The sequence below is a fragment of the Hylobates moloch genome, unplaced genomic scaffold (assembly GCF_009828535.3).
Source record: "Hylobates moloch isolate HMO894 unplaced genomic scaffold, HMol_V3 SCAFFOLD_15, whole genome shotgun sequence".
Lineage (NCBI taxonomy): Eukaryota > Metazoa > Chordata > Mammalia > Primates > Hylobatidae > Hylobates > Hylobates moloch.
The window spans coordinates 43,772,632-43,785,891 of NW_026652290.1; the positions used below are offsets into that span (position 1 = coordinate 43,772,632).

Consider the following 13,260-nt stretch of genomic DNA (forward strand, 5'->3'; position numbering starts at 1 on the left):
TGTGTTGTGCTCCTGTCTTCCTGCAGGGCCCTGAGTCAGGTGAGAAGCCCCGGCTGCTCTTTACCTCCCTTCCTGCAAGTCCTGCTCTGACTGAGCCTAGGGAGGCATTCATTTCAGGAGGAAAAAGTTCCTTTTGTAAGAACCTACCATTTTCCCACATCCCAGTGAGTCTGGGCCAGAGCCCCAGCATGAGGGTGAAGTGCTGGGGTGATGAGGATATAGGTGCATTGGGAAGAGGGGTGTGCCCTGTGGCTGCTGTTAGGGCCATACTGTGTTATAGGAGCAGTCACTATAGCTGCTTGTTTCCTTATGTAAGTGTTTATTCTCTTATCTATCTATCATCTATCTATCTATCTATCTATCTATCTATCTATCTATCTATATCTATCATCATCTATCATCCATCATCTATCTATCTATCTATCTATCATCTATCTATCTATTATCCATCCATCTATCTATTATCTATCTATCCATCCATCCATCAAGCTATCCATTTGTTTGAGTAGCTTTTATTATTATTTAGGTAGGGTAAGGCCAACAGATTAGGAGATGACTGCCAGTGAAAAAATAATTTTCTATACTCACAGATCCCCAGAGAGGGAGGACATGTCACACCACAGGGGGCCACACGGGGAATAATTGGCATCAGTCACGAGGCAGAGGGAAGGGAGGAGCAATGGGCAAGTACCTTTGTTGTGGTTTCTGCAGAAAGGAGTGGGAGAAGCAGGGTAAGCAGGCTTAAGATTGGCTCCTTTGGATAAGTTCAGTGGGCTCAGGGTATAGGACTATCCCTGGTTGTGTGGTACCTGGCCATGGACTAATTAGGACAGGTGGATAATGGTCCCAAGTATGAGACCCCAACAAGGGAGATTGTTGGGAGTGTGGACTTAATCACCTGCTCAAGAAAAGGAACTTACTGGCCCCTAGTCCTAGCCTCAAAGCTGGCTCCAGATAGCATTTAAAAAGTATATCACACCATCACACCATCCATCCATCCATCCATCCATCCATCCATCCATCCATCCACCCACCCACCCATGCATCCACCCACCCATTTACCTACCCACCCACTCATCTATCCATCCATCCATCTATCTATCCATCCACCCATCCATCTATCTGTTCATCCATCCATTCATCCATTTATTTAAACAGCACATTAGCCAGAACAGGTGGTGAGCAGACAGCCTGAAATCCTAAGTTCAGAAAAGGTGTCCTGCAATGTAATATATAATAAGTCTCTTGCTCCTGTTTTCCGTCCATTTCACCTGCTCCAGGATAGAAGTTTACCTGCTTTGAAGCCTGTGGAGAGTGGGCTGAGCTGGATGGAGTTGGGGGACCCCTACCCAACAGGGCTGTATTTCCCCTTACCAGTGGGTAAAGGCTAGTTGCACAACCTCAGGCCCCAGGCTGAGCTGGACAGCAGTGGGGAGGAGAAAACATTGCTGCTGCCAGACCCATCTCTTTGGGAAGGAGTCTTTTTTTTTTTTTTTGAGAGGCACCAAGATTCTGATTGATTAGGTTAAACACACCAGCTAGAAGTTGGTCTCGCTCTGTAGCCCAGGCTGGAGTGCAGTGGTGCTATCTCAGCTCACTGCAAGCTCCGCCTCCCGGGTTCACACCATTCTCCTGCCTCAGCCTCCCGAGTAGCTGAGACTACAGGCGCCTGCCACCATGCCTGGCTAATTTTTTGTATTTTTAGTAGAGATGGGGTTTCATCATGTTAGCCAGGATGGTCTCGATCTCCTAACCTCGTGATCTGTCCACGTCGGCCTCCCAAAAGTGCTGGGATTACAAGAGTGAGCCACCGTGCCTAGCTGGGAAGGAGTCTTTTATCCCAAGCCTGGGATTCAACCCCCAGCTATAAGGATGGAAGGCCCCAGAAGTCCCAACCGTATTTCCTCAAATGCTCCCACTTTTATGGGGGTGCAAGAGTTTCTCTTTTTGCTTAAAAAATGCTTTTGTAGGCTGGCTGCAAGTCGCTCATGCCTGTAATCCCAGCACTTTGGAATGCTGATATGGGCAGATAGCTTGAAATCAGGAGACTAGCCTGGGCAACATGGTGAAACCCCATGATATGGTTTGGCTGTGTCTCCATCCAAATCTCATCTTGAATTGTAGCTCCCATAATTCCCACATGTTGTGGGAGGGACCTGGTGGGAGATAATTGAATCATGGGGGTGGATTCTTCCATACTGTTCTATTGGTAGTGAATAAGTCTCACAAGATCTGATGGTTTTATAAGGGGTTTCCCTTTTCACTTGGCTCTCATCTTTCTCTCTTGCTTGCTGCCATGTAAGATGTGCCTTTCACCTTCTACCATGATTGTGAGTCCTCCCCAACCACATGGAACTGTTAGTCCATTAAACCTCTTATTCTTTATAAATTATCCAGTCTCAGTATGTCTTTATCAGCAGCATGAAAATGTACTAATACACCCCATCTCTACGAAATATTTAAAAAATTAGCCAGGTGTGGTGGAATGCACTTGTAGTCCCAGCTACTTGGAAGGCTGAGGCAGGAGGATTACCTGAGCCTGGGGAGGTCAAGGCTGCATTCCAGCCTGGGTGACAGAGTGAGACCCTCTCTCAAAAAAAACTGCTTTCGTAAATGATCACATCATTTGTAATTTGTAAGTCAAAAAAGTCCATTGAGCTTTGACATATTCTGATAGTTGCTATTACTATTAGTGGATATCGTGAACTACTCTCTCTTTGTGACTTGTGTCTCCAGGAGCTCCTGGCTTTCATGGGGGGGAGAAAGAAGCTACTGGTCTCCATACAACTATTTCAGGATTTCCTCAGAGAGAAGCCTCTTATGGATGGAAGACAAGAAGCTCTTGCTAGAAATCAGTGTGATCAGGTGGGGAGGAACAAGTCCTGGGCAAATGCCTGTTACCAGAAGAAGAATGAACTGGGCAGACTTGAGTGGTTGAAGCCTGAGATTGTGGGGACAGAAGAGGCCAACCAACAGGTGTTATGTGGACATGAGTTCTCTAGGACAATATATAGTTGGACAGGAATTAAGTCAGATTGAGTCAGAGTTATGCAGGCGTCTGACAGTCATGCAGTAGAGAGGTGTATTAGTCCGTTTTCACGCTGCTGATAAAGACATACCTGAGACTGGGCAATTTACAAAAGAAAGAGGTTTAATGAACTTACAGTTCCACATGGCTGGAGAGGCCTCACAATCAGGGTGGAAGGCAAGGAGGAGCAAGTCACATTTTACATGGATGGTGGCAGGCAAACAGAGCGCTTGTGCAGGGAACTCCCCCTTATACTACCATCAGATCTCGTAAGACTTACTCACTATCATGAGAACAGCATGGGAAAGACCTGCCCTGATGATTCAATTACCTCCCACTGGGCCCCTTGCACAACATGTGGGAATTCAAGATGAGATTTGGGTGAGGACACAGCCAAACCATAGCAAGAGGATTGGTGGGGATGGGTTGCCAGGCAAATGATTCAGTAGCATTCATGGGGGAATCAAGGTGGGTGAGAGGTTGATTTCCTGGGTGAGGGTGGGATCTGGTGAGGAGGATCGGTCTAGAGATGAGGTGGGGGTCTAGCTGAGAAACCAGATTCATTATCTGAGTGTGCTGTGGTGGGGGTGGGGGTTGGGAGGTGGTCCACTAAGACTGTAGGATCTAGGGGCAAATAGGGCTCAGGTAACAGAAAGAAGCCTAGAATTGATGGTGACCAAGGGAGAAGTTGAGAAGAGGTAGGGATTTTTTGAAGCTGGGAGGAGGCAGGGCAAGATGGCTGCATAAAACACTCCAGTGATCATCCCTCTGCAGGAACACCAAATTCAACAACTATCTATGCAAGAAAATCCCTTCATAAGAACTCAAAATCAGGTGAGTGATCACAGTACTGGTTTTAATATCATATCAAGGAAAAAGGCACTGAAGAGGGCAGGAAAGACAGTCTTGCATTGCCCAAACCAGGGTTCCCCAACCCTTAGACCACATACCTATATATTCCATAGGAGACTATTTAAGTAAGTTTTGCTATATTTAACCAATGGAATATGAGGCAGCTATTAAAACAGTGGTTATGAAGGCTTTGTGAAAACACATAAATGCTTATAATACATTGTTGAGTTATAACACTGCATATACAGTATATATTTGAATATACGTTATGTAAAAAGAGATACATTAAAGTAGAAATAGTCATGTTAGCATTTAGTACCTTTGTTTCCTTTAGTTTTCAATGTTTTTAATGTGGCCATGTTCATTTAATATTAAACAATCTAAATTTAAAAAGCAAAATAAAATAATTACCCCCCCACAACTCCACAAAAAAAAAAATAGTACTGGGCCATGACCTGTTAGGAACTGGGACACACAGCGGTGGACTAGTGAGCATTACCACATGAGCTGTGCATCCTGTCAGATCAGCAGCGGCATTTGGGTTTGGTAGGAATGTGAACCCTATTGTGAGCCGTGCATGCAAGGTATCTACATTGTGCGCTCCTTATGAGAATCTAATGCCTGATTATCTATCACTGTCTCCCATCACCCTCAGATAGGACTTTCTAGTTGCAGGAAGACAAGCCCAGGGCTCCCACTGATTGTACATTATGGTGAATTGTATAATTATTTCATTATACATTACAATGTAATAATAATAGAAATAAACTGTACAATAAATATAATGCACTTGAATCACCATGAAACCATCCCAATCCCCTTCACTCCGGTCCATGGAAAAATTGTGTTCCATGAAACTGGTTCCTGGTGCCAAAAAGGCAGGGGACCACTGGCCTAATCATCCCTTTCCCATCCCCTGGCAGTGTCATGTGCCAAAAGAGAATTTGTGTGCTCAGGGGAGGGAGAATGAAGTGATCATGGGATTCTGCACTGGAACTCCCTGCTGCCCTGTCACAGCCAAAAGCAACACAGAGCTGAATTTGGCTAATGCCCATCGAGGGAGCATTTAGATCAGTTTTGGCCAGAGAGGAATCCTCTGCCCTAGCAATAGGAAACTGAGTTCTGGCCAGCTTAGCTGTCAGCTGACTGAAGTGGACTGGGGTCCTAAATATATTTGAAAGGCTGTCTCAGCCACAAGGACTGCAGTCCCTGGGCAAGTCCTGGTACTGCAATGGGCTCAGAGCCTGTGAACTTGGGGTACATGTGACCCAGTGAGACACCAGTTGTATTGGCCAAGGGAGTGCTTGCGTCACCCCTCCCCAAATTCCAGGCAGTGCAGCTCTGGGAGAGAGTCCATCCACTTGCAAAAAAGAGAGGGAAGGGTAAAGAGGACTTTGTCTTGCAACTTGGGTACTAGCACAGCCACAGTAAAATAAGGCACTTAGCAGATTCCTGAAGCCCCTGAATTCAGGTCCTAGCTTCTGGATGGCATTTCTAGACTCACCCTAGGCTAGAAGAAAACATGCTGCCCTAAAGAGAAGGGCTTAGTCTTGGCAAAACTCACCACCTGCTGAGGAAAGAGCCTTTGGGTCTTGAATAAGCATCAGCAGTAGCCAGGCAGTAGGCGCCAAGGGCCTTGGATGGGACCCAGTACTGTGCTGAATTCGGGTGTGACCCAGTGCAGTCCTACCTATGGTGGCCATAGTAGTGCTTACATCACCCATTCTCCAACTCTAGACAGCCCAGCACAGAGAAAGAGACTCCTTTGAGGGAAAATGAGGGAAGTTAATGAGAGATTCTGCCTGGTAATCCAGGGAATTCTTCCAGATCTCACCCAAGTCCACCAAGGTTGTATCTCTATGAGTCTTCAAGAGACTCATAACTATCCATCCATCCACCCATTCTTAGTACAGATAGAGGGCTTGGGACACCTTCTAGTACAGATAAAACCGCAGTGACCAAAGACTTAGATCACAACACTTAATTCCCTTTGAATCTGAAAAGCCTTCTTAACAAGGACAGGTACAAACAAGCCCAGACTGCAAAGATTAGAATAAACACCTAACTCATTGATATGGTTTGGCTCTGTGTCCCCACCCAAATCTCATGTTGAATTGTAATTCCCACTGTTAGGGGAGGGACCTGGTGGGAGGTGATTGAATTATTGGAGTGGATTTCCCCCTTGCTGTTCTCATAATAGTGAGTGAGTTCTCATGAGATCTGATGGTTTAAAAGTTTGTGGCACATCCCCCTTCACTCTCTCTCTCTCTCTTCTGCCACCATGTGAAGATGTGCTTGCTTCTCCTTTGCCCTTCCACCAGGATTGTAAGTTTCCTGAGGCCTTCCCAGACATGGTCCCTGTACAGCCTGCAGAATTTTGAGTCAATTAAATCCCTTTTCTTAATAAATTACCAAGTCTCAGGTACTTCTTTACAGCAGTGTGAGAACAGACTAACACACTCATCAATGCCTAGATATCAACGAACATTCAGAAGCATCAAGAGCATCCAGGATAATATTAGCTCAGCAAATGAACTAAAGAAAGAACCAGTAACCAATCCCAGAGTGACAAAGACATGTGAACTTTCAGACACAGAATTCAAAATAGCTGCTTGGAGGAAGCTCAGTGAACTTCAAGAGAACACAGAGAAGAAATTCAAAACCCTATCAGAGAAATTTAACAAGGAGATTGGAATAATTTAAAAGAATCAAGCAGAAATTTTAGAGATGAAAAATTCAATTGACACACTGAAAAATGCATCAGAGTCTCTCAATAGCAGACTTGAACAAGCAGAAGAAAGAATTAGTGAGCTTGAAGACAAGCTATATGAAAATACAGTCAGAAGAGAAAAAATAAAAAGAGAATAAAAAAGAATGAAGTACCACTACAAGACCTAGAAAATAGACTCAATAGGCAAATCTAAGCATTATTGGCCTTAAAATAGGAGGTAGAGAGTGAGATGAGGGTAGAAAGTTTATTCAAAGAAATAGAAATGGAACTTTTCAAACCTAGAGAAAATATCCAAGTACAAGAAGGTTATAGAACACCAAGCAGATTTAACTCAAATGAGACCTTAAGACATTTAATCATCAAATTCCCAAAGGCCAAGGATAAAGAAAGGGTCCTAAAAGCAGCAAGAGAAAAGAAACAAACAACATATAAAGGAGTTCTAATAAATCCGGCAGCTGACTTCTTAGTGGAAACCTTGAAGGTCAGGAGAGAGTGGTATGACATATGCAAAGTGCTGAAAGAAGAAAACTTTTATTTCAGAATATTGTATCCACCAAAAATACCCTTCAAATATGAAGAAGAGATTAAGACTCTTCCACACAAATAAAAGCTGAGGCAAGAGCTTGTCAATCAGACCTGTCCTACAGGAAATGTCAAAGAAAAGGATGTTAAAAAGCAATAAGCAATCATCTAAAATTCACTGATAACAGAGGGTACACAGACACTGTGTATAGAGTACCCCAACACTGTAATTGTGATGTATAAGACACATATATTGGTTACATACTCATATATTGAGTAGGAAGACTAAAAGACAAACCTATCAAAAGTAATAACTATGATGACTTTTAAGAGATAGATAGTATAAAATATATAAATAGAAACAACAAAAAATTTTAAAATGGGGATAAATTGTAGTTTTTATTTTCTCTTTGCTTGTTTGTTGTTTTTTTGTGATCAGAATTAAGTTGTTATCAGTTTAAAATAATAGGTTATTAGCTGGGCGTGGTGGTGGGTGCCTGTAGTCCCAGCTACTCGGGAGGCTGAGGCAGGAGAATGGCGTGAACCCAGGAGGCGGAGCTTGCAGTGAGCTGAGATTGCACCACTGCACTCTAGCCTGGACAACAGAGTAAGACTCCATCTCAAAAAAAAAATAATAATAATAAAATAAAATAAAGTAATAGGTTATAAGATGTTATTTGCAAGCTGTATAGTAACCTCAAATCAAAAAACCTACAGAGATACATGAAAAATAAAAATCAAGAAATTAAAACACACTATCAGGGAAAATCACTTTTACACAAAGAAAGACTGAAGGAAGGAGGGAAGAGAGGCTGAAAAAACAACCAGAAACAAATAACAAAATGGCAACAGTTTAAGTCCTTACCTATCAATAATAACATAGAATGTCAATGGTCTAAACTTTCTAATTAAAAGACATAGAGTGGCTAAAGGAATTAAGAAAAAAGACCCAACTACATGCTGGCTACCAGAAACTCACTTTACCTATAAAGATACACACAGACTGAAAACAAAGGGTTGAAAAAAGATATTACATGCAAATGGAAACCAAAAAAGAGCAAGAATAGCTATACTTACATCAGAAAAAATACATTTCAAGACAAAAATTATAAAAAAAGACAAAAAAGGCCATTATATAGTGATAAAGGGGTCCATAGAGCAAGAGGATATAACAACTGTAAATATATATGTACCCAACACTGGAGCACCCAGATTTATAAAGCAAATATTATCACAGCTAAAGAGAGAGAGAGATTTCAACACAATGTTAGCTAGAGACCTCAACACCCACTTTCAGCATTGGACAGACCATCCAAATAGAAACTCAACAAAGAAACATCAGATTAATCTGCACTATAGACCAAATGGACACAACAGATATTTACATTTCATCCAATGGCTACAGAATACACATTCTTCTCAGCACATGGATCATTCTAAAGAATAGACCATATGTTAGGCCATAAAACAAAGTCTTAAAAAATTTTTTAATTGAAATAATATCAAGTATCTTCTCAGATCATAATGGAATAAAACTAGAAATCAATAGAAAGAACTTTGGAAACTATACAAATACATGGAAATTAAACAATATGCTCCTGAATGACTGGCAGGTCAATGAAGAAATTAAGAAGGAAATTTCAAAGTCTCTTGAAACAAATGAAAATGGAAACACAACATACGCATACAGGATACAAAAAAAGCAGCACTAAGAGGAAAGTTTATAGCAATATGCACCTACATCAAAAAAGGTAGGAAAACTTCAAATCAAACAACCTAAATGACACGGTTTGGCTCTGCGTCCTCACCCAAATCTTGTCTTGAATTGTAATCCTCACATGTTGGAGGAGTGGCCTGGTTGGAGGTGACTGAATCATGGGGGTGGTCTTACTGCTTGCTGTTCTCGTGATAGAATTCTCACGAGATCTGGTTGTTTGATAAGCGTGTGGCTCTTCCCCTGCCCACACTCTCTCTCTCTCTCTCACCTGCTGCTATGTAAGACATGCCTTGCTTTCCCTTCACCTTCCGCCCTGATTGTTGAGTTTCTTTTTTTTTTTTTTTTTTGAGACGGAGTCTCGCTCTGTCGCCCAGGCTGGAGTGCAGTGGCGCAATCTCGGCCCACTGAAAGCTCCGCCTCCCGGGTTCACGCCATTCTCCTGCCTCAGCCTCCCGAGTAGCTGGGACTACAGGCGCCTGCCACCGCGCCCGGCTAACTTTTTGTATTTTTAGTAGAGACGGGGTTTCACCGTGTTAGCCAGGATGGTCTCGATCTCCTGACCTCGTGATCCGCCCGTCTCGGCCTCCCAAGTGCTGGGATTACAGGCGTGAGCCACCACGCCCGGCCGATTGTTGAGTTTCTTGAGGCTTCCCCAGCCATGTGGAACTGTGAGTCAATTAAACTTCTTTCGCTTATAAATTACTCAGTCTCAGGTAGTATATTTATAGCAGGGTGAGAACAAACTAATACATTAACAATACATCTTAAATAATTAGAAAAGCAAGAGCGAACCAAATCCAAAATTAGTAGAAAAAAAAATAAAGATCAGAGCATAAATAAATAAAAGTGAAACTAAAAACAAAAAACAATACAAGCTGGGCATGGTGGCTTATGCCTGTAATCCTAGCACTTTGGGAGGCCGATAAGGGCTGATCACTTCAGCTCAGGAGTTCAAGACCAGCCTGGTCAATATGGTGAAACACAATCTCTACTAAAAACACAAAAATTAGCTGGGCATGGTGGTGTGTACCTGTAATCCCAGCTATTTAAGAGGCAGAGGCATGAGAATCACTTGAACCCAGAAGGCAGAGGTTAGAGTGAGCTGAGATTGTGCCATTGCACTCCAGCCTGGGTGACAGAGACAGAGCAAGTCTCTGTCTCAAAAAAAAAAAAAAAAAAAAAGAATAAATGAACAAACAAATAAATGAAATGAAAAATTGATTTTTTGAAAAGATAAACAAACTGAGAAACTTTTATCCTGCTAAGAAAAAAGGGAGAAAATTAAAATAAATACAATCAGAGATTTTAAAAAGAGATGTGACAACTGATACCATGGAAATTCAAAGGATCACTAGAAAGCACTATGAGCAACTATATGCCAATAAATTGGAAAACCTAGAAGAAATGGATAAATTCCTAGATACATACAACACTGAAACATGAAGTAATCTAAAACCTGAATAGACCAATAACAAGTAACAAGATCAAAGCCATAGCAAAAAGTTTTCCAGGCTGGGCGCAGTGGCTCACGCCTGTAATCCCAGCACTTTGGGAGGCCAAAGCAGGAGGATCATTTGAGGTCAGAAGTTCAAGACCAGCCTGGTCAACATGGCGAAACCTCGTCTCTACTAAAAGTACCAAAATTAGCCAGGCATGGTGGCACACACCTGTGGTCTCAGCTACTCGGGAGGCTGAGGCAGGAGAAACACTTGAACCCAGGAGGCAGAGAGATTGCAGTGAGCCGAAATCACGGCATTACACTCCATCCTGGGTGACAGAGCGAGACTCCGTCTGAAAAAAAAAAAAAAAAAAGTTCTCCAGCAAAGAAAAGCCCTGGATCTGATTCCTTTACTGCTGAAATCTACCAAACATTTAAAGAAGAACTAAAATGAATCCTACTCAAACTATTACAAAAAAATCAAGGAGGAGGGAATATTTCCAAATGAATTCTATAAGGCCAGTATTACTCTGATACCAAAACCAGATAAAGACATACTAAAAAATAAAACTACAGGGCAATACCTCTGATGAACATAGATGCAAAAATTCTCAATAAAATACAAGCAAACTGAATTCAACAACACATTAAAGTGGTCATTCATCATGACCAAGTGAAATTCATCCCTGGGATGCCAGGGTGGCTCACCATGTGAAAGATTTCTACAATAAAAACTATAAAACACGTATGAAAGAATGGAAGAAGACAAACAAAAAATGGAAAGATAGGCCAGGCGTGGTGGCTCACGCCTGTAATCCCAGCACTTTAGAAGGCTGAGGTGGGTGGATCACTATCGGGGGAACCAACCCCAATATTTCATCATAGGTTCTTTTCTATTTTCCCTAAGTGTCGGCCGGTCTGAGAAATAAAGAGAAGAGTACAGCCGGGCGCGGTGGCTCACGCTTGTAATCCCAGCACTTTGGGAGGCCGAGGCGGGCGGATCACGAGGTCAGGAGATCGAGACCACGGTGAAACCCCGTCTCTACCAAAAATACAAAAAATTAGCCGGGCGTGGTGGCGGGCGCCTGTAGTCCCAGCTACTCGGAGAGGCCGAGGCAGGAGAATGGCGTGAACCCGGGAGGCGGAGGTTGCAGTGAGCCGAGATCGCGCCACTGCACTCCAGCCTGGGAGACAGAGCAAGACTCCGTCTCAAAAAAAAAAAAAAAAAAGAGAAGAGTACAAAAGAGAGAAATTTTAAAGCTGGGTGTCCGGGGGAGACATCACATGTCGGCAGGTTCTGTGATGCCCCCTGAGCCGTAAAACCAGCAAGTTTTTATTAGCAATTTTCAAAGAGGAGGGAGTGTATGAATAGGGTGTGGGTCACAGAGATCACATGCTTCAAGGGTGACAAAAGATCACAAGGCAGAAGGTGAGGGCGAGATCACAAGGTCAGGGCAAAACTAGAGTTACTAATGAAGTTCCACGTCCCGCTGTGCATGCATTGTCATTGATAAACACCTTAACAGGTTCAAGGGCAGAGAACCAGTCTGACTAGAATTTGCCGGGCTGGAATTTCCTAATCCTAGCAAGCCTGTGGGTGCTGCAGGAGGCCAGGGCGTGTTTCATCCCTTATCTGCCACTGCATAAGGCAGACACCCCCAGAGCAGCCATTTTAGAGGCTCTCTCTGGGAATGCATTCTTTTCCCAGGGCTGTTAATTATTAATATTCCTTACCGGGGAAAGAATTCAGCGATATTTCTCTTACCCATTTTTGGTAATAAGAGAAATATGGCTCTGTCCTGCCCGGCCCACAGGCAGCCACACTTTAAGGTTATCTCCCTTGTTCCCTGAAAATCAGTGTTATCCTGTTCTTAAGGTGCCCAGATTTCATATTGTTCAAACACACATGCTTTAGGAACAATTTGTGCAGTTAATGCAATCATCATAGGGTCCTGAGGCAACATACATCCTCAGCTTACGAAGATGATGGGATTAAGAGATTAAAGTAAAGACAGGCATAGGAAATTATAAGAGTATTGATTGGGGAAGTGATAAATGTCCATGAAATCTTCACAATTTATGTTCTTCTGTCATGGCTGCGGCAGGTCCCTCCATTCAGGGTCCCTGACTTCCCGCAACAGATCACCTGAGGTCAGGAGTTCAAGACCAGCCTAACATGGTGAAACCCCATTTCTAGTAAAAATACAAAATATTAGCCGGGCATGGTGGCGCGTGCCTGTAATCCCAGCTACTCTGGAGGCTGAGGCAGGAGAATCATTTGAACCCAGGAGGCGGAGGTTGCAGTGAACTGAAATTGTGCCATTACACTCCAGCCTGGGCAACAAGAGTGAAACTTTGTCTCAAAAAAAAAAAAAAAAAAAAAAAAGAAAGATATTCCATGTTCATTGATTGCAAGAATCAATGTTGTTAAAATGTTCATATTACCCAAAGCAATCTACAGATTCAATGCAATCCCTATCAAAATACCAATAACATTCTTCACAGAAATAGAAAAAATAATCCTAAAATTTATATGGAACCACAAAAGATCCAGAATAGCCAAATCCATCCTGAACAAAAAGAACAAAACCAGAAAAATACATTGCCTGACTTTGAAGTTTATTGTAGAACTATAGACCCGAAACAGCATGGTACTGGTATAAAAACAGACACATAGACCAACGTAACAGTAGAGAATTCAGAAATGAATCCACACATCTACAATGAACTCATTTTTGACAAAGATGCCAAGAACATACATTGGGGAAAGAACAGTCTTTTCAATAAATGGTGCTGGGAAAACTAGATATCTACATGCAGAATAATGAACTAGACCCCTATCTCTCACCATATAAAAAATCAAATCAAAGTGGATTAAAGACTTAAATCTGACACCTGAAACTATGAAACTACTAAAAGAGAAATTGGGAATTCAAGACCAGCCTTGGCAACATAGTAAGACCTTGTCTCTA

General features: G+C 42.5%; 1 protein-coding gene across 1 annotated transcript in view; it reads right to left on the reverse strand.

Annotated features, from left to right (window-relative positions):
• Positions 1 to 421: 421 nt before the first annotated feature.
• The window catches only part of MRPL30 (mitochondrial ribosomal protein L30), a 64,101-nt gene continuing 51,262 nt past the window's right edge, over positions 422 to 13,260 (reverse strand). The window contains exon 7 of the transcript XR_009209955.1: positions 422 to 705. The gene's annotated coding sequence lies outside the window, so the exon portion shown is untranslated. The remainder of the gene's footprint in view (positions 706 to 13,260) is intronic.